Source organism: Bos taurus, chromosome 21, assembly GCF_002263795.3.
Source record: "Bos taurus isolate L1 Dominette 01449 registration number 42190680 breed Hereford chromosome 21, ARS-UCD2.0, whole genome shotgun sequence".
Classification (NCBI taxonomy): Eukaryota; Metazoa; Chordata; class Mammalia; order Artiodactyla; family Bovidae; genus Bos; species Bos taurus.
The window spans coordinates 65,837,431-65,860,252 of NC_037348.1; the positions used below are offsets into that span (position 1 = coordinate 65,837,431).

At 35.7% G+C, this 22,822-nt stretch overlaps 1 long non-coding RNA gene, 9 other non-coding genes and 2 pseudogenes across 10 annotated transcripts in view; all 12 read left to right on the top strand.

Annotated features, from left to right (window-relative positions):
- Window positions 1–22,822, top strand: part of MEG8 (proline-rich receptor-like protein kinase PERK10) — a 125,523-nt gene that overhangs the window by 55,447 nt on the left and 47,254 nt on the right. The window contains exons 10-22 of the long non-coding RNA NR_146189.2: window positions 7,664–7,727; window positions 9,643–9,684; window positions 10,546–10,593; window positions 12,335–12,393; window positions 14,669–14,752; window positions 15,570–15,622; window positions 16,525–16,595; window positions 16,992–17,050; window positions 17,958–18,041; window positions 18,918–18,994; window positions 21,376–21,427; window positions 21,613–21,684; window positions 22,521–22,588. This is a non-coding gene — a long non-coding RNA (proline-rich receptor-like protein kinase PERK10). The remainder of the gene's footprint in view (window positions 1–7,663; window positions 7,728–9,642; window positions 9,685–10,545; window positions 10,594–12,334; window positions 12,394–14,668; window positions 14,753–15,569; window positions 15,623–16,524; window positions 16,596–16,991; window positions 17,051–17,957; window positions 18,042–18,917; window positions 18,995–21,375; window positions 21,428–21,612; window positions 21,685–22,520; window positions 22,589–22,822) is intronic.
- On the top strand, window positions 580–654 carry LOC112443320 (small nucleolar RNA SNORD113/SNORD114 family). Its single transcript, XR_003031657.1, has one exon. It is a non-coding gene; the product is annotated as a small nucleolar RNA SNORD113/SNORD114 family (small nucleolar RNA).
- LOC112443302 (small nucleolar RNA SNORD113/SNORD114 family) lies at window positions 3,037–3,111 on the top strand. Its single transcript, XR_003031642.1, has one exon. It is a non-coding gene; the product is annotated as a small nucleolar RNA SNORD113/SNORD114 family (small nucleolar RNA).
- LOC112443301 (small nucleolar RNA SNORD113/SNORD114 family) lies at window positions 5,997–6,070 on the top strand. Its single transcript, XR_003031641.1, has one exon. It is a non-coding gene; the product is annotated as a small nucleolar RNA SNORD113/SNORD114 family (small nucleolar RNA).
- On the top strand, window positions 8,093–8,165 carry LOC112443303 (small nucleolar RNA SNORD113/SNORD114 family). The gene has a single exon (XR_003031643.1). It is a non-coding gene; the product is annotated as a small nucleolar RNA SNORD113/SNORD114 family (small nucleolar RNA).
- LOC112443316 (small nucleolar RNA SNORD113/SNORD114 family) lies at window positions 11,827–11,900 on the top strand. Its single transcript, XR_003031655.1, has one exon. It is a non-coding gene; the product is annotated as a small nucleolar RNA SNORD113/SNORD114 family (small nucleolar RNA).
- Window positions 12,735–12,808, top strand: LOC112443291 (small nucleolar RNA SNORD113/SNORD114 family). The gene has a single exon (XR_003031633.1). It is a non-coding gene; the product is annotated as a small nucleolar RNA SNORD113/SNORD114 family (small nucleolar RNA).
- LOC112443312 (uncharacterized) lies at window positions 14,071–14,147 on the top strand (annotated as a pseudogene).
- LOC112443298 (small nucleolar RNA SNORD113/SNORD114 family) lies at window positions 15,035–15,107 on the top strand. Its single transcript, XR_003031639.1, has one exon. It is a non-coding gene; the product is annotated as a small nucleolar RNA SNORD113/SNORD114 family (small nucleolar RNA).
- Window positions 16,701–16,775, top strand: LOC112443289 (small nucleolar RNA SNORD113/SNORD114 family). Its single transcript, XR_003031631.1, has one exon. It is a non-coding gene; the product is annotated as a small nucleolar RNA SNORD113/SNORD114 family (small nucleolar RNA).
- On the top strand, window positions 17,206–17,280 carry LOC112443288 (small nucleolar RNA SNORD113/SNORD114 family). The gene has a single exon (XR_003031630.1). It is a non-coding gene; the product is annotated as a small nucleolar RNA SNORD113/SNORD114 family (small nucleolar RNA).
- On the top strand, window positions 18,382–18,459 carry LOC112443294 (uncharacterized; annotated as a pseudogene).

Sequence of the window (22,822 nt, forward strand, 5' to 3'; positions counted from 1 at the left end):
ATTCTTTGTTTGAATAGTCTATTCATGAGGGTCAGCTGAAGAATTCCAAAGTAATAATTATGTACTACATACATGAAATACATAAAACCCTTCCAGTATGGACCAGTGACAGGAATGTGTCACAAACCCCAAATGATGTTTAAGCTAAATCAGCACAACAGAGGTCACTTTAGAAGAGGATAGTAGTGATTTCATTTCGTATCATCTTCTCTTTTCTGTCACGGTTGCTTTCACCATCTGCATGTGGGTCGAGGGGCTGATAGCTTTGCCGGCAGCCTGGAGATGATTGCTGATGGCAGTTTCATTACGTTTTCATGGAACCATCTTTGACATACGAATGAATTAAATCAGAGAGGGCCACATAGGAAGGAATGCTGAATGTGGGTTTGATAGAAAGCAGGGATTTCTGAACCATCCACATGTGTAGCTTTCAGTTCCATTACAGAAGAAATGTTGTTTTATTAGCTCTATAGGGCGAGAGCCTAAAGTTTAAGAATCTGATTTTTTGGAATTTTGTGATTGTGTTTCATGTGTGTGTGTGTCTCAGAAAATTAATAAACAAAAACAAATTTCCTAGCAGGGATCAGTGATGAATCTCATGGGGTTTCTCAAGCAAGAACTGTGATTAAGCCCATCTGCAACTCTGAGGTCTATAACAGAGCGGCATCCCATTATTCTCTGTGTGGGAAATGAACCTACAACACCTTCTTCTCAGGCTTTTTGGTTTAGGGTGTGAATAGCTTTATTAAAATAAATATAACCTATGAATTAAAAATATGGCAGTGATTGAGGAATAAGAGATATATGCGTCCAACTTTGTAAGGTATGTAATGAAACATCGGTAATTCTGAAAACAGTTTTTCTAGATTCTTAATACTCAAGGCTCTTGTCATTTATGTAAGGAGCAGATGGTCATTTGCACACAAAACTGAATGTTTTTGTTTTGTGTGGAGGCATGTTGCCAATCAATCATTTTTCTAAGGAAAGAGAAATAATTTACATAAATAGTTGATTGAATAAACTGGGTAATTGGGAGGGAGAGCATGGAACAATGATGAGACTGTTTTATTCAACCACATTTGTGTTTAATTCAGTCTTTTTATGCAATTTTATGTTGCATACAAACAAACATTAAAAGAACCAGTTTGCTATTCTTTCGGCTGATGACATGAGGACAAATGTAAATATTATCTAAGGTCCTTATCCATGTGCGTGGGTCACAGATACTGAAGTATAATTATAAGTAATCAAATGTATACATCTGTATCTCAGTCACTTTTTCAAAAAGTCAGCCAATAGTACATCAGTGGAAGGCATGCAATTGGATGGAAAGATCCTAATTCATCGTGTTTTGCACAGCTGTTGTCCATGGGAAGATAAAACATTCCAGGCTTTTCCAATGGTGCACACAGACCTTTATAAATAATAGTGTTTCAGTTCTGTTTTGATGGTTACTTCAACTTTTTGGAATTCTTTTAGAAAAATAAAGGGATGGTCTTATTATTCCATGAGTAATTAAATAAAGGAATTAGTGAGTAAGTTAATAAATTTGTTAAGTAGGGTCAAGCTTGGACCCTCGGTGAGATTGTGCCATGAGTTGCCTCTCCCATGGATCCAGTTCCACACAGTTAAAGTTCAGTGAAAAAGATGATTTAGCCCTTCATGGGTAATATGTAGAGAGACATATTCTTAATAGTTATAGTTATTTTTCTGGTGTTTCCTGCCAGATTCAGTGGTATCCATCATATTTTATAAAATAAAAGATTGCACAAGTTAATATATATAAAGTAGAGCTCTTTCCAAATGTTGAAAATAGGATGCAAGTCAAGGATTATGGTTACCTAATTATGGATCATTTAAAGTGGATAATTGTAGATTGATTCTTTTTAAAATTTGCTTTTAACTGCCCAGAGCAAGCATTTTGCCAGATTTGATTATTCACTCATGGCAAAGATCTTGACTTTTACCTCTTAGATAAAGAGAGAAGAGATCAATGTAAGTAATAAAATTCATGTTCTGTTGGGGCCTTGGTCATGGGTATCTACTGAGATATTTTGAAGGAATAAATGTCTACATACATGAACAATTCTAAGGTGGACATGCATTGGTCAATGATTAAACTTTGTTAGGAATTTGAGTTATGATTAATCCATTTCAGCATGACTGAATTTATCAGGACAAAAGGATAAAAAGCATTTCACTCATTTTCTGAAAAGTTTCAGTTCACTTCAGTCCTTCAGTTGTGTTCGACTCTTTGAGATCCCATGGACTGCATAAGGCCAGGCTTCCCTATCCATCACCGTCTCCCCAGCTTGCTCAAACTCATGTCCATTGAGTTGGTGATGCCATCCAACCATCTCATCCTTTGTTGTCCCCTTCTCCTCCTGACTTCAATCTTTCCCAGCATCAGGGTCTTCTCCAGTGAGTCAGCTCTTTGCATCAGGCGGCCAAAGTATTAGAGTTTCAGCTTCAGCATCAGTCCTTCCAATGAAAATTCTGGACTGATTTCCTTTAGAATTGACTGGTTTGATCTCCTTGCTGTCCAAGGGACTTTGAAGAATCTTAGTGTTCCACTTAATTTTTCTAACTCAAATTTAAATTTAATTTTTTTTTCAATTTTAATTTTCATACCACAGGGGATATAAACACTGTACTGATATTGTTATAGACTATGAACCCATCAAGGAGGGGAATATACAAAAATGAAAAATTTTGCCTTTTTCTTAATCATGGTAGAAAATGAAAGTTCATTGTCCTGTCTTTAAAATATGGCTGCAAGAAGTCTAAGCATGGACCAATGGCTAATATGGAACTGATATGATACAAGGAAATGGATTAATTCATATTTTCAATGCTGGGCTGCATTGCACAAGGAGCTATTTCTCTAGCTCTGTGGGAAGTGAACTTTCACAGACATATTCATATCTTCAAGCATCTTGGCTTTATTTTCCTAATTCATGAACATTGTATTATTATCAGTGAATCAATGAATATGTCAAGAACAACATATCAAACAAAGGCACAGAATACCAAGTCTGGATCGATGATGAGTATGCGTGGGGCATCTGAATACTATTTTGATTAAACCCAGTTTGCAACTCTGAGGTCCACTGTGTCTTTGGGAAATGTGCTTACAAAGGAAGTCAGAAATATTCAAAGACTGTGTTCTTGACCTTTTGTTGTTCATGAATATGGATGGTATTATTAAAAGTAAATCGATGCATGAATAAATGAAGTAGCAACAAAGAAGAGAGCTACCCCTTATCCAGCTGTGAAAGGAGCTTATGAACCAAGAATTATTGTTAATACATTTCTGAAAAGTTGAGTTCAGTAAGATAGACTAAGGGTGTTCCTCCTTTGAGAAAGTATAGATAGATATATGTGAATATCAGTGTTGTTCTTGGTGGTGAGTTTCTGGTCATATGTCTTATTTTTAAAATATTCATATAATTTATTATAATAATACTTAATATAATAGATACGATCAATAATAATATAACAAATCATGATAAACACAGTATAAAATATTTTGATAAATAGTAGTTTAATATAATCAATAGTGAAAAATAAGATACAAATGATTAGATAGTTATTGAAACATGGAAAATGTTTCCGCATGAGATTTGTGAATGTAAAATTATGAATCCTCTTGTGTTCACTGATATTTATTTTTAATCAAGTAGATGCATGTTGACGATTTTTGTGGTAAGCAGATGGATATAGATTTAGTGTCTCTCAGTATGTTTGTTAAGCGTCTTTAGGTTTCACCAGTATTGGTGCCATTATTACAAGAGAGTCAAAGCATGATTTCATATCTGTATTATTTAAAAGAGTAAAAGCCGTGGGCCAGTGAGGAGCATATGTAATATGCGAAGGAGCCCAGTTAATCTTGTTTTACTGCCTGGAAATCCACTTAAAAAAAAGATCCAAGCCCCTCCTTCTTCAGGGAAGAAGATATCTTGCTATTAACTTTTATATTCAAATACTCAAAAACAAAAATTTAGTTTCTTAGTAACACTATGTGGCCGGTGCCTGCCATTTTTAAAAACTGGAGTATAGTTGATTTATGAGGGCTTCCCTGATAGCTCAGTTGATAAAGAATCTGCCTGCAATGCCGGAGACCCCGGTTTGACTCCTGGGTTGGGAAGATCCCCTGGAGAAGGGACAGGCTACCCACTCGAGTATTCTTGGGCTTCCCTTGTGGTTCAGCTGGTAAAGAATCCGCCTGCAATGCAGGAGACCTGGGTTCGATCCCTAGGCTGGGAAGATGCCCTGGAGAAGGGAAAGGCTACCCATGCCCGTATTCTGGCCTGGAGAATTTCATGGACTGTATAGACCTTGGGGTCTCAAAGAGTCGGACACAACTGAGCGACTTTCACTGTCACTTACAGTTGATTTACAATGCTGTTAGTTTCAAGTGTAGAGCAAAGAAAATTAATTTTATGTGTATATATTTCAGTTTGTTAAGATTCGTTTCCTATACAGGTTATTAAATAATACTGAGTAGAGTTCCCTATGCTATATAGTATGTATTTGTTAGTTATCTCTTTTATATATAGTTACTACTATATATAACAGTATAATGCATAATGTATATATGTATATATATACATGTATATACATGTATATATGTATATATAATGCATAATGTATATAGCATAATGGGCAGTGCTAATAGAGAATATTTCCATTGTTGGAGAAAATGTCATCAGTGAGGAAACTTGAATGTAACAACATTTAGTGTTGAGTAGCAGATCACTGTATGTATTTTATTTTTTAAAAAAGGTCTAGGTAGTTAAATTATCTTTAGAGCTATCGGGTGGTGTTTAGCCCCTCAGTTGTGTCCGACTCTTTGTGACTCCATGGTCTATAGATTTTCCATCCATTTATTAGAGCTATTTAATAAAGAAATAAATTAATTAATAATTAATGAGTCAAAGTGTATGACATAGTCAGATTGTTTTTTAGAGCAAGAATTTAAATTCATCAAAATCTCCCCCATTAAAAAGTTAACCGGCCTTTTTTTTGGTAGGGATATATAGACAAATTTTAATAATATAAGTCATATATTGGGTGATGGATTAAAAAGTCTTCATAAAAACATTTTAAAAGTCTTCACCAGTTTATGTCACACCAGAAAGTAAGTCAGTAGATGAAAAGGATACCTCTGTAGGATTGACTGATGAAAATGTGACAGAAACCAATGTTTCTGATTAATCTAGTAATGTAGAACTAACTTCTATTTTAAAAATCCAAGTTTACGCTTTTCGTTCTTTAAAAAAATCTGTTTTTTCTGTCTGATTTGAACACTCCACATTGAATTCAGTTATTGTCCAATGATGAGGATGTTGGCTATTACTTCTGTGAGTAAGGAGCAGTGTAAGTAACAAAAGTTTCTTTTCTTGGTTTGTATGGTTTACTCAAGTGTGATCACTGAAGTAGTTCAACAGGATAAAAGGCTGTATGCATAAAACCAAATCTAAGAACAGCAAGTATGGCCAGTAGTGAGGAAGTGTTAAGGGCCAAGGAGGAGCAGAATTAACACGTTTCAGTACCTCTGAGATTCATCTTAAAAAGAAATGGAAGGCATTCAATTAACATTTTCAAAACTGTTATCTATTCCATATTATTTCTGCACCACAGTTGGTTTAATATTTCAGTATTATTAGAGACCCAGCTTATTAATTGTTTAGAGGAAGCTCTTAGATGGGGCAACTTACTGTGTGTGTTCTAGATGTAGGGTACCATTGTGGTTTTTGGATGGTCATTACATCATGTTTAAAATTGATTGAATTAAATGTGTATGATCCAGTTATGGCTCATTTTTTGTGATGGTCCTGATATGATGCAAGGTTACACTTAAATCTAGTCTGCAAACTCTGTCGGAAATCAGCCTAGAGGCAATTATCAGACTTACGTCAAGGATCCTGTTCCGGGAGTTTGTGACTCATGGGATAATGGAGGTATAAATTAACAAAGGAAAAGAGTGCTAAGCCTGGACCAGTGATGAGATTGGAGGGTGTCTGAATCAAACATTTTGGTTAAAGTGATATCTAACTCTGAGGTCCATCATTTACAAGTGGCCTTCTTTTTTTTTTTCCCCTTTATGGAAATGAGTATACAGCAGAAGTTCAGAATATTCAGATACCTGGATCACAGACATCTTCTGGAGATAGATTAATTTTTACAAGTAAATCAATGCATGAGTAAATGAAGAAATGTAAAGATGGGTAAATATAAAGAAAGCTGGGCATGGACCAGTTCTGTGAGTATGTAACAAACATGGATTATTATTATACATTACTATCACACTGAATGGAGAGGGACATGGCAACCCACTCCAGTATTCTTGCCTAGAGAATCCCAGGGGCAGAGGAGCCTGGTGGGCTGCCGTCCATGGGGTCACAGAGAGTCAGACATGACTGAGTGCCTAAGCACACAGCACTGAATTTTAGTGAAATATGTTCATAAAATATGACTCTTTTTTCAAAGAAGTATGTATGCAGATGTATATAAGATTCAGTAGTATTGCTTGATGTAGGTGGTTTCCTAGTTGGCTGTTTTTGTTTAGAGAAGGGGAAAATTATGTAAATAAATGCTGATTGAGTAATTATTTAATTGAGAAATTATTTAATTGAGAAAAGGATGAACATAGCTCATCTTCAGAATGTGCCTTATGAAAATGGTTATTGTTAATCCAAGTCTTTTCACTGAGTTTTATTAAAAACAAGAAAACCACGTAGTTTTTAAATCTCTGTGGGTATTGAAATAGACATATGGAGATAATAAATATTATTCACGTTTCTTATCTAATGTTAGTTATTTCCTAGATATTGATGTGTTCTTACATATAAATGGATGAAGTTTTAATCACAGGCAATAGTTTAAAAGGAGGCAAATGTGGCTCAGTAAGAAAGAAGAATAATGACTCATCTGTATGTATACCACTAATTCTCTCTTCCTAGTTTAGATATGAACATGTAGACAGGTACATGAAGATCATTTCTATTTTGGGTTCTTTCTATTCTGGATTTCTGTCATTTTCTTTGTGTGTTTGTATATTTGAACATATGATCACATATTCCATGAATAATTCCATACCTGAATAAATACAACAGTGAACAGTTGAATTAATGTGAGTAGGGTCAAACATCAGAGAAGGCGGTGGCACCCCACTCCAGTACTCCTGCCTGGAAAATCCCATGGACGGGGGAGCCTGGTGGGCTGCCATCTATGGGGTTGCACAGAGTCGGACACGACTGAAGTGACTTAGCAGCAGCAGCAGCAGCAGCAGCAGGGTCAAGCATAGACTTTGGTAAGAATATGCCATGGATGATAAATTTTAAATTCACCCATTTCTCTGCGAATTGAGTCCATTGAAAGGATTTTCTAGGCTTTTACTTATGTGGGTAGGGGTCTATAGACAGGTATGAGCAGTAGTAACAGTTTTTCTTTTTGAGTGATGAACTCGACTGTCCTCATTGGAGTATTTGAAAGTATTAGTTAAACCAAGTAATAAGGATAAGTGCTCTTCATGGCTCAAAAATAGAAATGAGACTTGAGTCGACTTCATAATTAACCTAGTATCACACAGCTAGTATCCTTTCAATCAGTCTACATCTGGACTGTTCCTTCTTTTGAACATTGGCATTTGACCCCACAGAATGAAGACTGTGGCTGCTTCAATCAATCTTCTCTGAGGAAGATCTTGGCTGTTACCTTTGTGGGTAAGGATCCTAATGACTCAAATATAATAGTAATAGTCAAAAGATCTTGTCATAAGATTTTGGAGTGAATTTTTCATTAGAGTTTATCGAATTATTTAGATTAGGAAGGTGGAAGAGAGCTGGAGTAAGATGCATATGAAGCAGGGGTGTTCACTGATCCATACATAGCTCAATGAGGCCACTAGAAAAGAGGCTTCATCTGTTGAGAAAGATCCAGTGTATGGGAAAAGAGCCTGCATACAGATCTTGGTCATATATAAGGATCTTGTTCTTGGCTTTTTTTCTGTTCATGGACATTGATGTTTTTTCTGTTGGTGGATCAGTGAATGGATCAATAAATAAAGGAAGTAAAAGATTATTTAGCCTGGATTGATGATGAGTACCCTGGGGTGTCTGAAGTCAAGGACTTTGATTAAACCCTATAACTCTGAGGTCCATTGTAAAAAGATTCATTCCTCTTTGTTATCTCTATAGGAAATGAGCTTGCTCAAGGGTTTAAAAATATTTAAGAGTTTGTTCTTGTGTTTGGGCTTCTTAATATTGTATTTTTAGTAAATCAATGCATGAATAAATCCAGAAAGTATAAGTGAATAAGGACAAAATGGTTTATTCCTGGTTCAAATATGACAGTGTAATATAATATATGTAATATAAAAATCATTATTAATACATTTCTGAAGCACTGGGTTCCAGTAAAATAAACTGACCAAAGCTTACCATTTTGGGTAAAGAACATTTCCGTAAGTGGATGGAAGAGCTCATGCTATTTTTCTGGCCTGGTTTGTTGGTTTTTGTTTTTATTAAGAGAAGGGTAAAGCTTTTACTTAATTATTGATTAACTACCTACCTAATAGAGAGAAGGCTTTATACATGGATCTATATTAAGAATAAGTCACATGACCAATTATGATTAATCCAATGATCTTTGCTACTTTTTAATTAAAAAAAATTATCTAATCTTTTTCCTGTGCCTGATGAGCATATGGACAGGCATTAATACTGTCCTGATTCTTTTGTGTCACAAATATTAATGTTACTATTATAAATGTATCAAGTAATAAGTTAATATTTTAATCAGTTACTTGAAAGTAATACATGGTCCAATGAGGGCCATTTATTATGAAACAAGGAGAGTCATTAATCCACTTCTAACAATTGCTATCTAGATAAAGGAACTAGAGCTAGGCTCTTAAGTTTTGGAATGGTTATTATATTTATAGAGTATTTCTCTTCCTGGTTGTTGGTGTAGTTTCTTTAAAAAATGTAAGATAAAATGGCTGCACGTGTGGTTATATACATACATACATATATGAAGGTGGAAGAGGCATGGACAATCGCTGAGAACGTGCTCGAATCTAAGACTGAGGTTGCCTGAGTTCTTTCCACACAAGTTTCATTTGGAAAGGTGTTACAGCTCATGGGCTTCCCCTGTTGGTTAGACTGTAAAGAATCTGCCTGCAATGCAGGAGACCTGGGTTCAGTCCCTGCATCGGGAAGATCCCCTGGAAAAGGAAATGGCACCCCACTCCAGGATTCTTGTCTGGAGAATTCCATGGACAGAGGAGCCTGGTGGGCTCCAGTCCATGGGGTTGCGACACGATTTAGCGACTGAACAGCTATAGCTCTCACTGACTGGATAGAGGACACACAAACAGACGTTTGTAAAAGTCGTAGTTCTTATTCTTCTGTCTGATGTTGGTTTCGGAGGTGTTCATTATATTCATTAAATTTAATACTTGGTTCAATCAATCATTATGTCATTCAGAGTTTTAATAAACAATAAGTACTAGCGTTTATTCCTCATCACTTGTTTAGTTGACTTGAATTCAACTAAAAAAATCTGAATCTAGGTCGCCTTATTTGTCTACCTGCCTGTCTTATCTGTCTATTTTAATATTTGCTTTGTACCCTACAGAACGGATGCTCAATGATTCAATTAAGGACTGTAGAAACTTTTGTAAGTAACAGTCAAAGTAATTGCTTCTGGTTTGGTGGTTTGTCATGGGTGTTAACTCTATTATTGGAAGGGATAAATGGCTACAAGTACAAATTAAATGAATGGAGGTCTTACATAGGCCAATTCAGTACATCTGTGGTCAATTAAGGAGGAAAAAGGAAGACCATTTTATTTATTTTCACAGTTAATTACTCAATTAACTAATGTACAATGTATTATCAATTTTAATTTGAATCACAGTTGATTTAAGCCTCCCTCTATAAAGACGTAGTTTTGCCACATAAGACTATCTGTGGTTGAAAATCAAAGGAACTGTGAAATGACTCACTCAAGGACAGGGATCCGAAACAGTTTAGATAGGATCAAACCCTGATTCTTTTCGTATCACACATTGTGGTCTCTAATCAAACACAAAGTTTCCCCACACTTAGTCAATTTCAAGATCCCTGTATTTATTGAAAAAAATTTGTGTATAAATGGACCCAGACAGTTTAAACTTGTGTTGTTCAAGGGTCAACTGTATACAAATAAATGAAGAGTGTGAAGCATTGTCCAACTCTGGTAATGTCTCAGGAAGTAAGAGAATCTGTAAATAAATGTTAAAAAAACTGATTCAGCTCAGAAAGACATGGTTTTATGTTATGTCTTTGGCTAATGATGCTATAGAAAGTACAAGTAATAATTACTCTTCCTATTCTGGCTCAGTGTTAAGCTTGATGTTCACTTTCTTGAGGGAAACATCAGTAAATATTAACCCTAATAAAAAAATACCTAAACTACTGATGTAATGAAAGGTAAAATGCATGGATTAATGAACATGATACCTTTGTTCTTTTCATTTTCTCTGCTTTGTACTTGGAGTGGGTGTGCCAGGCTAATTTAAGGATCTTTCCTGGTCAGGAGCTCTAGGTAAGAGTCAAAGTTATTGTCTTGTTTCTTGTGGTGATTTGTTTAGGATGTTAACTATAATATTAAAAAATAATGGTATAATTTAAAAAGGCCAACCATGGCCCCCTAATACATTTGGAATTGACATGAACCATTAAATTGATTTATCAATATTTACAACAGTGTAGATAATCAGCAAAAGGTAAATTCAGAAAAAAACCAAATGATTCTATGGAAAGATGTTAGAGATACTTGAAGGTTTTGTTTTCCAGTTTTTTGCCTCATAGATATGTATTTTATAACAACTGCTTTATTATAAATGTAAGGCTAGAGGTAGAGGGCCTGCCTGGGTGGTGTAGTGAAACAGAATCTGCCTGCCAATGGAGGAGACACAAGAGATGCGAGTTTGATCCCTGGCTCGGGAAGATCCCCTGGAGTAGTAAATGACAACCCACTCAGGAAATGGCAATCCGATCCAGTATTCTTGCCTGGAAAATTCCATGGACAGAGAAGCCTGGTGGGCGAAAGTTCATGGGGTCGCAAAGAATCGGACACAACTGAGCAACTGAGCATGTAAAGCTAGAGATAATATTAATAAATAAACAGTAAGTTAGTTAAAAAATAAATGGTTCAAGCATGTTTCCTCTACTAGATGTTATAGATAATATAAATAATGGCCAGTATTTATTCTGCATTAGTAGAATGTTCATTGTGGTTTGCTTTCTTAGGAAAGAGTTACATATTAACCCTGGTAATATATAGCATAATCACTGAATCATGAAATGTAGATCCAAAGATTAAAAGAGAAAGCATTTCAATCATGTGTCTACTCTGCTTTCTGTGTTTTGGAATGGACACATTCCGACTGATTTAAGCATATGCCTTGGTCAACAGTCTCTAAATTTGCCTGTATGTGGAAACCAACATAATAGTGTTCTTATTTTACTTTGGGTGGTTTGTTTAGTTTATTCTTTGAAATATTTAAAAATATATTCAGGATAAAAAAATACTGACCATGGTCCAGTGATTAAATTGGAAATGTATGAAACACTGGGTTGATTAATCTATCTTTAGAATAATGAGGGTGATTAATGAAAGAACTGTACTCAATTAAGCACTGATTGTAAAGAAAAGTAAGGCAGCTGCTGAAGGCTGAGCTTTTGTGACTCAGATATTTATTTAATTATGATTAGTAAATTAATGAACTAATCACTAAACAGAAGTAGACGGGAGGGAGAAAAAAAGGTTCAAACCTGGATAATGATGATGTCTGATGGCGTGTGAATTATATACTGTAAATGCTTAGTGACTGGAAGTCAGAGACTCAAAATAAAACAAAATCTGTCTCCTCTGTTGCAAATGATTCTATGGATCAATGTTAGGAGCAAACAACAATATTATTCTAATTTTGGATTCATGAATTTCTGTATTATTAATATAAATTGATCAATGATAGAACCAATAAACAAAATATAACTAAGAACAAGAATGAAGCCTTATCAACCATAGTGTATTTTGTGGGGCCAGAAATACTACTAATCTAAATTAGAGAAACTGCTGCACATAAAGAAATATATGGACCCAAGGTATTAGCTCTTTGTCTAAGGATCATATCATTATATTTCTATTTATGCTCATAGATATGTAAACCATGGAAAATGTAAGTACCTTTGTGACTGAGTAAATGAAATGAAGAAAATAAGAACCAATATACAGAAAGTCTCATTTTTTCCTATCACCTCCTCTGCTTTTTACTCCTCAGAATGGATGCCTATTAGCAGATTTCAGCATCTCCCATGGTCATGTGCTCTGCAGACTAAGGTGAGTAATGTAGTAAGCAAATTTGTGTCTTTGCAAGCTTTTTTCACTGTGTTCACTGTATTATGAAAAGTTTGAAATATAGCATTAGTAATAATGCGTTAATTAATGAACTTACACAGATGAGAATAAAGTTGATTAGTCAATATTTGCTGCAATGAAGATGATTATTGAAATAAATATATTCCATGAGCCAAAATATTCTATAGGTACAAGTTAGTCATATTGAAGGAGTTGTCCTTCAGTTTTTTGATTCATAGATACTTATTTTATTATTATTAATGAATTAATAAAGTGATCAGTAAACAAAGGTAGATCAGAATGAAGAAAAAGGGTCTGAAGGTTGGACCAATGATGATGATGATGGCATATGAGTTGTATACAATGAATACTGTGTGTCTGAAACTCTGAGGTCCAACACAAGAAATATAGTTCATTTCCTTAGTTGGGAGTATCCCTATAGACAGATGTCAGGAATATGTAGGGACCTTGTTTTATTCTTCGTGGTTCATGAAGTTTAAAAAAAATTATTATAACAATATTACTGACAGAATCAAAAAGTATATAAATGAATAAAAATGATTGAATGACTAAAAATGGGTAAGTATTGTTCTCTACTTAAATGTGTAGTAAAGAGAAATGACATTAATATGAATTAAAATGGATAACTGATGAATCAAGTATATTATGCATATTTGAGTAAGGATGATATAGACATTGATAAGTAGTAGCCCATTATTAACGTCTATATCATCCTTACTCAAAAATGCATAATATACTTGATTCATCAGTTATCCATTGATAAGTAGTAGCCCATTATTAGGAGAAGGCAATGGCACCCCACTCCAGTACTCTTGCCTGGAAAATCCCATGGGCAGAGGAGCCTGGTAGGCTGCAGTCCACTGGGTCGCGAAGAGTCGGACATGACTGAGCGACTTCACTTTCACTTTCCACTTTCGTGCATTGGAGAAGGAAATGGCAACCCACTCCAGTGTTCTTGCCTGGAGAATCCCAGGGACGGAGGAGCCTGGTTGGCTGCCGTCTGTGGGGTCACACAGAGTCGGACACAACTGAAGCGACTTAGCAGCAGCAGCGGCAGCAGCCCATTATTGATCTGAGTCTGTTGCAAGTTTGATGTTTGTTTTGTTAAGGGAAACACAATTAAATATTACCATAAATTAATAAATACCTAAATGACTATGTATATGAACTGTGGAAAGTAGGGCTCAATGGATGGAATATCTCAAATTTTTGTCACTGGCATCTGCTTGGCACTATGCAGAAATGATGCTCCAGCTGATTTCAGCTTTTGCTGTGACCAAGATTGTCCTATTGCCTCTGGATTAAAAGGAGAAAAAGTTGAATGATGGTCAAGTTTGTCACCTTAGATTGGGTCATGTGTTTAAATGTATTCCTTGAATTATTTGAAGTATTAAAGAAGTTATGGCCATTGATAAATATGCTGTGAAACATATTTTTTAATTAGTATTGTGCCCCATTGACATTGGTTAATGAAAGATCATCAGTTCATGTGTGAAATAATTCTATAGACAGATATTGGAGATATTTAGGGATCTTATTCTTGGATGGTGTGACTTTTTTTTCATTTTATTATTCCTAATGAATTAATGATTGATTTTATACAAATGTAGAAATGAATGAAGAAAAAGAGAGTCAACATGAAGCAATGAAGATAATTGATGCCACATGAATTGTAGATGGTGAATAATATGTGTGTCTGGAACTTTGAGGTCTAACAGAAAACATAATTAATCAAATCCCTTTGTTGGAAATGATCTTGTAGAGACAGATACTAGAAGTATACAGAGATCGTATTCTTACCTTGGGTTCTTTGATTAAATTTATTATTGTTAATGGATCAATAATGTAACTATTAAAGAAGTATAAATAAATAGATGAAGGACCATTAAGTAATAAAGGAATAGATAAATAAAAAGAGAGTGAGGCGTTGTCTAACTGTGAAGATATGTGGTGAGGCAAGAATTATTTTTAATAGAAATTGAAAACACTGATGCCTCTTAGGTATCAATTGATCAAGGATCACAAAGAGTCAGTTTTTATTTTCTGATCGTTAGAGTCAGTTTTATTTTCTATGTCAGTCTTAAATTTGAGGTTATTCCTTTTGTTAAGAAAAAATTAAAGTATGAAAAATTAATGACTACCAAAGTGGTTTAAATAAATAAAATATGGAAGGAAAAATCGGTTCAGACGAGGTCTCGTTTTTATTGACTCATCTACTCTGCTTCGTGTCTCTCAGAACGGACCAGTGGGGCTGGCTGGAAAGCTCTTCCACGGACGCGCTCTCTGGTTGCCTCCATGCCTTCGGTGTATAGAGGCCCACGTGAGTAGTAAAGTTCATGTCTTCTTTTGATAGGTTCTTAAAAAGTATATTTATTGGCCAACGATAAATATGAGATTATTCCCAAGCGTTTTTTAAAATTAAAATTTAGGGTAGAGTAAGAATCATTAATGAAACAGATCATGTGATAAATGATTCTAAGGACAGATGTAGAATACTCAAGTTTCTTATTCTTTGGTTTTGTATGAATTGTAGGGTTTTAGAAACTATTATTTATGAATAAGGAATTCACGTACAGGAGAGTGAACAAAAGAGGCTGAAAAGTGGATCGATGATGACCGTTGGTGGAGTATGAGTCATGGACGATGACAACTTCATTCTGGAATCTGAGGTCTACTAAAGGACATAGAATCTATTGCCTCTTTTTGAAATGATCCTATAGGCTGATTTTAGGAATCTAAATGGACTGTTTTCTTAGATTATTTTCATGGATTTTGATTCTTCTTATAAGTGGATCAATTAATTAAGAATCAATATATAAATATTAAAAAGTGAAGATTAATAGCATGAAGATATGTGGTAAGGCAATAAAAACTACTAAAATACATTGAGAATACTGAATTCCATTAAGAAAAAATAAGTGGTTTGAGTGCCTTTCCTTCTTTGGCTCATGTCAATAGAAATGTTCTTATTCTGGGTCCATAGTCAGTTCAGTATTACTCATTTTTCAAAAAGGAAATTTGTAAGTATCATTCCAGATTAGTGTATTAGTAATTGATAGACTAAACGTAAGGCAGAGTGCATGCAATAGTGATTTAGTGTCTTGATGTTGTTATATGTTCTGCTTTGTCCTTCTCAGAAAGAGAACCCGGAAGTTCATGGTGGCCTCACTGTAGCAGCCTTAAGCCCACTGTGAGTACTAATCAAAGCTTGTGCTTGGCTTGGGTGATGTGTTGAGGGTTTCCCTGTAATAATTTAAAATGTATTAAGTATAAGAAAAGAGACCAACTACGGTCCAGCAATTAAATTGGAAATGTATGAAACAGGATGACGTTTAATCTGTTTTTACAGTAGTGGCTAACGGAAGAGCTATATTCAGTTAGGCAGTGATGCTAAAGAATGATACTGAAGGCTCTTGTCCTTGTGTTTCTGTGATTCATGTATATTTAGTTCATTTCAATTAGTATATTGATGAATTAGTGTGTACAGAAACGCAGAGGAGAATGAGAGAAAGAAGCCTGACTTCAGGTCAGAGTGGCACAGGAGTCCCTCACACGCCACATGTCTGGAGGTCTGCAGTCCAACACACAAAATCTAATCTGTTTCCTTTCTCATCAGTGAGCCTATGGATTGATGTTAGGAATATATAATTATATTCTTATAATTTTGAATTCATGGATTTCTGTATTATTAACATAAATGAATCAGTGACAGAACTAATAAATGACATGCAAAAAAATAATGGTGATACTGATGCCTTGTCCACCCATGAATGTACGTGGTGAGGCGAGAAATAATATAAACTGAGAAAAGTGATGCGTGTTGAGAAATAAACGGGCCAGTGATGTTACCCCCTTTCTAAGGATCATGCCGAGGGTGACATTGATAAGTAGGACCCAGTTTGATAAGCCTGGGTCTGCCTCAAGTAGAGAATGTCAACTTTGTAATATGATAAATGTATATATAGATCATATGTACATATGTTTAGAGGATTAATAGTTACCTGAGTCAATGAAAAAATGATGAAAACAAAGGCTGAGGGAGAAAAGAAAGATTTCGATTTTTCATTATTTGTTTTTCCTTGTGCCTCCCAGAATCAATGCACTCAAGCGGATGCATGCGTTTTCCATGATTTCCTTTGTGTGTTGAGAGCCTAGAGAAGAACGTGAGTAAAAGTTCAAGTTCTTGTATTTAATGGGTTTCTTTAAAATATAATTCAAAGCACCAATCATGAAAAATGTCAATGAGAATGAAGAAGCGGGCTCAGATCTGGACCAGTGATGACCGTTGGTGGAGTATGAGTCATGGACGATGACCACTTTGTGTCTGAAACTCTGAGGTCCAGTCAAAGCCTGCTGCCTCTATTCAAAGCGATCTTATGGAAAGATGTTAGAATCGTGTTTCTGAGGATCATATTATTATCTTTATATGTAAGCTTATATATAAGTATAAATTATGAAAAATAATACTCTCATAACTGAGGAAACAAAATGAGGAAAACAAAGACCAATTCAGAGAAAGTCTCAGTTTTTTTTTGTCTTCTCTGCTCTGTACTCCTCAGAATGGACGCACAGCAGTGGGTTTAAGGATCTTCCGTGGTCTTGGGCTCTACAGACTGATGTGAGTAACACAGTAATTAAAATTTATGTCTTTGAGAACTTTTTTCTCATGTATTCACTGTATTATAAAAGTGTGAAACATAATTAATATTGGTCAATTAATGAATCAATCAACAGACTTATGCCGATAAGAATGAGGAAATAGAGGCCCATTCATGGACCAGTGATGATGACTGATGGCGTATGAGTCACGGATGGTGAATACTATGTGCCTGAAACTCTGAGGTCCAAAAAACGTGAAATTGAAAGTCACTCAGTTGTGTCCAACTCTTTGCAACCCCGTGAAATGTATAGTCCATGGTATTCTCCAGGCCAGAATACTGGTGTGGGTAGCCTTTCCCTTCTCTACGGGATCTTCCCAACCCAGGGATTGAAACCAGGTCTTCAGTATTGCAGGCAGATTCTTTACCAGCTGAGCCACAAGGGAAGCCCGAGGTCCAATAAAAACGAAATATAATCTGTTGCTTCTATTTGGCATACTATTACAGACAAATATTAGGAAAACAAAAGAATAATTTTCTTGGCTTGAGTTTATCAATTTTTTATCTTACTATGAAAAATTGCCCAAATAAAAAAATCAATGTACAAGTGTAAATAAATTACATTGAACATGTTGAAGTATATTCACTCTTAATATATGTGGTGAGTCAATAAAAACTCTTAATATTGATTGATAATACTGAAGTTCATTAAGTTCAGGTCCTTGACCTCTGTGGCTAAGAATGATGCAGACAGTAAATAACAGTAATTGTTCTTATTCTTGGTCTGTGTCAAGCTTGACCTTGTTTTGTTTGTTAAGAATAAATTAATAAATATGATCCCAATATTCCAAAGCAACTATGTAAAAATTAAAATTAGTGTAGTGTCCTTCAATTTTGTTATCATCTGCTCTGATTTGTATTCCTCAGAATGGATGCACCTGAATTTATTAAGCATTCGACTGTGATCAGGGCCTCTGCTGGTTTTCCTGTGTATAAATACATGTGGGTCATGTAAGTAGTTGTCAAAATCTTCTCTTGGTTTGGGTGTTTGTTTATTCATTGTGATAATAAAAATAGCATTATATGTATTCAAAGAAGAGTAGCCATGGTTTATAGATGAATATGGAAGTGACATGAAATGTTATGTTGCTTAATTGGTGTTGCTATCAATGAAGATGATCAATGAAATGAGTATATTCCATATGGCAAATGACTGTAGAGATAGATATTAGAGATATTAAGGATCTTTTCCTTGAGTACTTGTGATTCACAGATATTTATTTTACTATTATTAGTGAATTGATGAATTGATCAGCAAATATATATGAGAATGAAGAATGAGTTCCTTACTTGGACCAATGATGAAGACTAATGGAGTATGAGTCACATATGCGATGAGTACTCATGTGTCTGAAACTCTGAGGTCCAGCACGAAGGAATCTAGCCCAATCCCTCTATTGATTCTACTGATTCTATTGACAGATATCAGGAATATTTTCAATACAAAGATATTGTTCTTGGTCTTTGTGTTCATGAATTTTTACCAAATCTTACTCTAAAAGAATAAATAAACAAATGTTTAAGTAAAGATGAAGAGGCTGAAATATTGTTCCTTCTTAGAATGTATAGTCATGAAAAGAATACTAATATAAATTGAAGCCGATATTAGATGGATCAAGTATATTGTATCTTTATCCAAGGATGATGCAGACAATAAGAGTTTCTACTCTGAATCTGGTACAACTTTGATGCTTCATATGTTAAGTGAAAAATAAATAAATATTACCATTAATCAGTAAATACATAAATGACTCTTTGGTGGAAAAAGTGAATACATGGAGAGAATGTCTCCATTTTTCCTCATCTTCTCTGCTTGGTACTATCCAGAATGGATCCTACAAGCTGATTTCAGCTTCTGCTCTGATTGAGATCATCATGTTGCCTCTGTCAGGAGGGCGACAAAGGTGAGTCAAGGTTAAAGTTCTTGTCTTTGTTTATTTGTGTAAGGATTTCACAGTAATATTAAATAATAATAAACATAATGAAAGTGGACAATGTCCAAATACAAAAATCATTTGAAACGTTATATCAATTAATTGATAATGAAATATTATGTTGATTAACAAAAATTGAAGTTCATTTATCAAAGAGATAAAGTCTACATGGGATAGGATTCTATACAGTACGTTTAGGATATTCAAATATCTTTTTCTGGGATTGTGGAATCATGTATTCATTATATCATTATCAATGAATTAATTGAATTTAGTTGATCAGAAGTAGAAATGAATGAAGGAAAAGGGACTCAAACATAGGCCCATGATGTCAACTGGTGGCAAATGAATTAGAGACAATGAATACTGGGTGTCTGTTACTCCCAGCACAAAAGATAATTCGTTGAATCTCTCTTTTGGAAATGATCTGGTACATGGATGTTAGAAATACATCAAGAATCATGTTCTTTTTTTGACATCCTCGATTAAGATTTATTATTACTAATGGACTGATGGTAGAATAAAATAGAAGTAAATAGATAAAGAGGAATGCCCAACTCATCTGCCAATACAGGAGACATAAGAGACACTGTGTCGATCCTTTGCTCAGGAAGATCACCTGGAGGAGGGCACAGCAATGCACTCCAGTACTCCTGCCAGGAGAATCCCACGGACAGAGTTGTCTGGCAGGGGATGATCCATAGGGTTGCAATGAGCTGAAAAGAGTTGGACACAGATGAAGCAACTTGGCATGCACCCACACTAATGACACTTTTCATTTTACTTAAAAATATGAATAGTTTGTGAAATTCATGAATTAAAGAATGGACAGATAAAAATTAAAATTACTAATAAATAGCTGCTGCTGCTGCTGTGTCACTTCAGTCGTGTCCAACTCTGTGCAACCCTACAGACGGCAGCCAACCAGGCTTCCCGTGCCTGGGATTCTCCAGGCAAGAACACTGGAGTGGGTTGCCATTTACTTCTCCAATGCATGAAAGTGAAAAGTGAAAAATGAAAGTGAAGTCACTCTCAGTCTTGTCCGACTAGCGACCCCACGGACTGCAGCCTACCAGGCTCCTCCGTCCACGGGATTTTCTAGGCAAAAGTACTGGAGTGGGGTGCCATTGCCTTCTCCAATAAATAGCTACCAACAAATAAAGTCAGAGAAGACCAAATATGGATATATGCTGAAGATATGCAGTGTGGCAAATTTTATGAACTCATTGAATTCAATATAATTTTCTAAAAGTTTGAGACTTTTACATTCTCTTTCACAGCTACTAATTATTCTAGATTAGGTTTGCACCACAGTTTATAAACATTCCTTTGTCGAAAAGATCTAAGCTATTAATTTAGTGAAGCAACCTGAGGGAAAATGTAAGACATTTGCAGGGTTTGAATGTGGAGGGGATAGTGAGTCCATGGTGGTTCGTTTTTACATCTTTAAAGAATGTAGAATTTAAATGAGAAAGAGTCAAGCAGGAACCCATGATGTGAATGTGTCTTGTGATTAATTCATTTCTGCATCATTGAAGTTCATTTCAAAAGGAGATTTGATATTATTATCCATGGGAGTAAGTCTTTAGTTAGATTTCTGTAATTTTCAAGAATCTAATTCTGGGGTTTAGATGGATCCTGGGAACTTGTTACAGTAGTCCACGGGAATAAATTAAAGAATCAGTAGGTAGATGGATAGATAGAAATTTTTGTTCATATAGTTCTGAAGTGCAGCATTATGTTAAGAAACCAGTAGATCAAGGGTATTACCTCTCTGGTTCGGTTAATGTACAGCAGTGTTCTCACATTTGATCAGAATCACCCAAAGGGCTTATTAGATGACAGATTGCTGGTCCCAGAGTCAGCATTTCTGACTCAATACAATTAGTGTGGGTCCACTAATCTGCCTTCCTAATATGTTCCCAAGTTCTGCTAATGCTGCCTATCAGGAAGCAGTGTTTCTAGAGCATCATTGATAAAGTCAAATATGTATCATAATAGTTAGTGGTCTTGCTGTGTATCAGTGCTGAGTTTCAGGTTGCATGTTTTTCAAGAGATAACAAATACAGTAATTAATAAATATCTAAGTATTTAACGGAGAAAGGGGGCTCTCCAGTCAGCTCAGACGGTAAAGAATCCAGCGACAGGAGACACAGGAGATGTGAGTTCAATCCCTGGGTGGGGAAGATCCCCTGGAGTAGGAAATGGCAACCACTCCAGTGTTCTTGCCTGGAAAATCCCATGGACAGAGGTGCCTGGCGGGCTACTCTCAGTGGGGCAAAGAGTCGGGTATAACTGAGCATGCATGCACGTGGAGAAAATGCCTCATCCGTTTAACGTTATCTTTACAGACCACTAAATGGGTGCACCTGGACTGAACAGACCACGATCTCGAGGCTGCCAGTATGTTTAAGAAATGAGTACATGACCACATAGAGGAACAAAAACAAGCACAGATCTGTATAAATGATGAGAAGTGAAAATTTATGACTGATTTGATTATGATTAATTGGATCACTTTGGATGATTTTGAAAACAGTTTGAGCCCCAGTCATCCATTTTTACAGCTCTCTAAATTTTTGTTTTAGGTTTTCCCTAAAGATTCCTTAGTTGATAGCAGTGTAAGCTATTTTCATCATGAGGAAGAGCACACTGGAGATGTAAGTATAATACTAGTCAATAGTTTAGTTCTGATATTGGGTTCATGGGCTTCCTCGTTGGCTCAACGGTAAAGAGTCTCTCTGCTATGTAGGAGACGCAGGAGACGTGGGTTCGATCCCTGGGTAAGGAAGATCCCCTGGAAGAGGGCATGGCAGCCCACTCCAGTATTCTTGCCTGGAGAATCCCTTGGGCAGAGGAGCCTGGCAGGCTACAGTCCATACGGTCACAAAGAGTCAGACCCGCACAATGCGTTCACATTATGAAAAAAAGGCCTACCATGGACCAATGATGGGAATGGAATGCATTTTGAAATATTTTTTTATGATCAAAACACCTAAAAACTACTGAGGTCCATGACAAAAAAATTATGTTTACATCTGTGGAAAGGGAGAGACTTCAGTAATGTTCAAGGGTTGTATTGTCAGTCTTTGGTGCTGCATGAATTCTGATTTTATTATCTTAAATAATTAAATGGAAGAATAAACACATATGTCAGTGTATAAAATGAAAAGGGTGAAGCATATCTGGGTATGAAAATATGTGGTGAGGCATGAATTACGATTACTATAACGTAGACCCTCATTAAGGAGGTCCTCATTAAGCAGTAAATGGGTCAGGAGGTCACAGTTTGGGGAACGATGATGGAGGCAGGGGAACATGTTAGTCTGTTCTTGTTTGAGTCTGAGTCTGAGTTCAAGTAGTTTGTTTACTTTAGAAAAAAAGAAATAAATCACTATAAAATAATAAGTACATAAATGAGAAAATGCCATGAGAAAAGCAGGTATTCGTGGGATGAATGTCTCAAGATTTTCTTATCTGCATTGCTTATACTCAGAATGAACTGAACTAATGTAGCCCTTCTGCCATGGCAGTGAATGCTGTATTAGGAGCAAAGAGACAAATGTGAGTAACAGGCCAAGCTCTCATCCTGGTGGGGGTGTCTTGTTTAAGAATGCTCGCTGTTTTGTTAAAAACATGCGTTAAGTATAATCTAAGAAGGTGGCTGTGGCCCATTGTGGAATCCATATCTCACCCACGGTCCTTAATGAGTAGGTGCAAACCTTGGCTGAGAATTGCTGAGGGAAACTATTGTGTGTACACATGTTAAGGATACTTGAGGCTCTTGTTCTGGAGGTT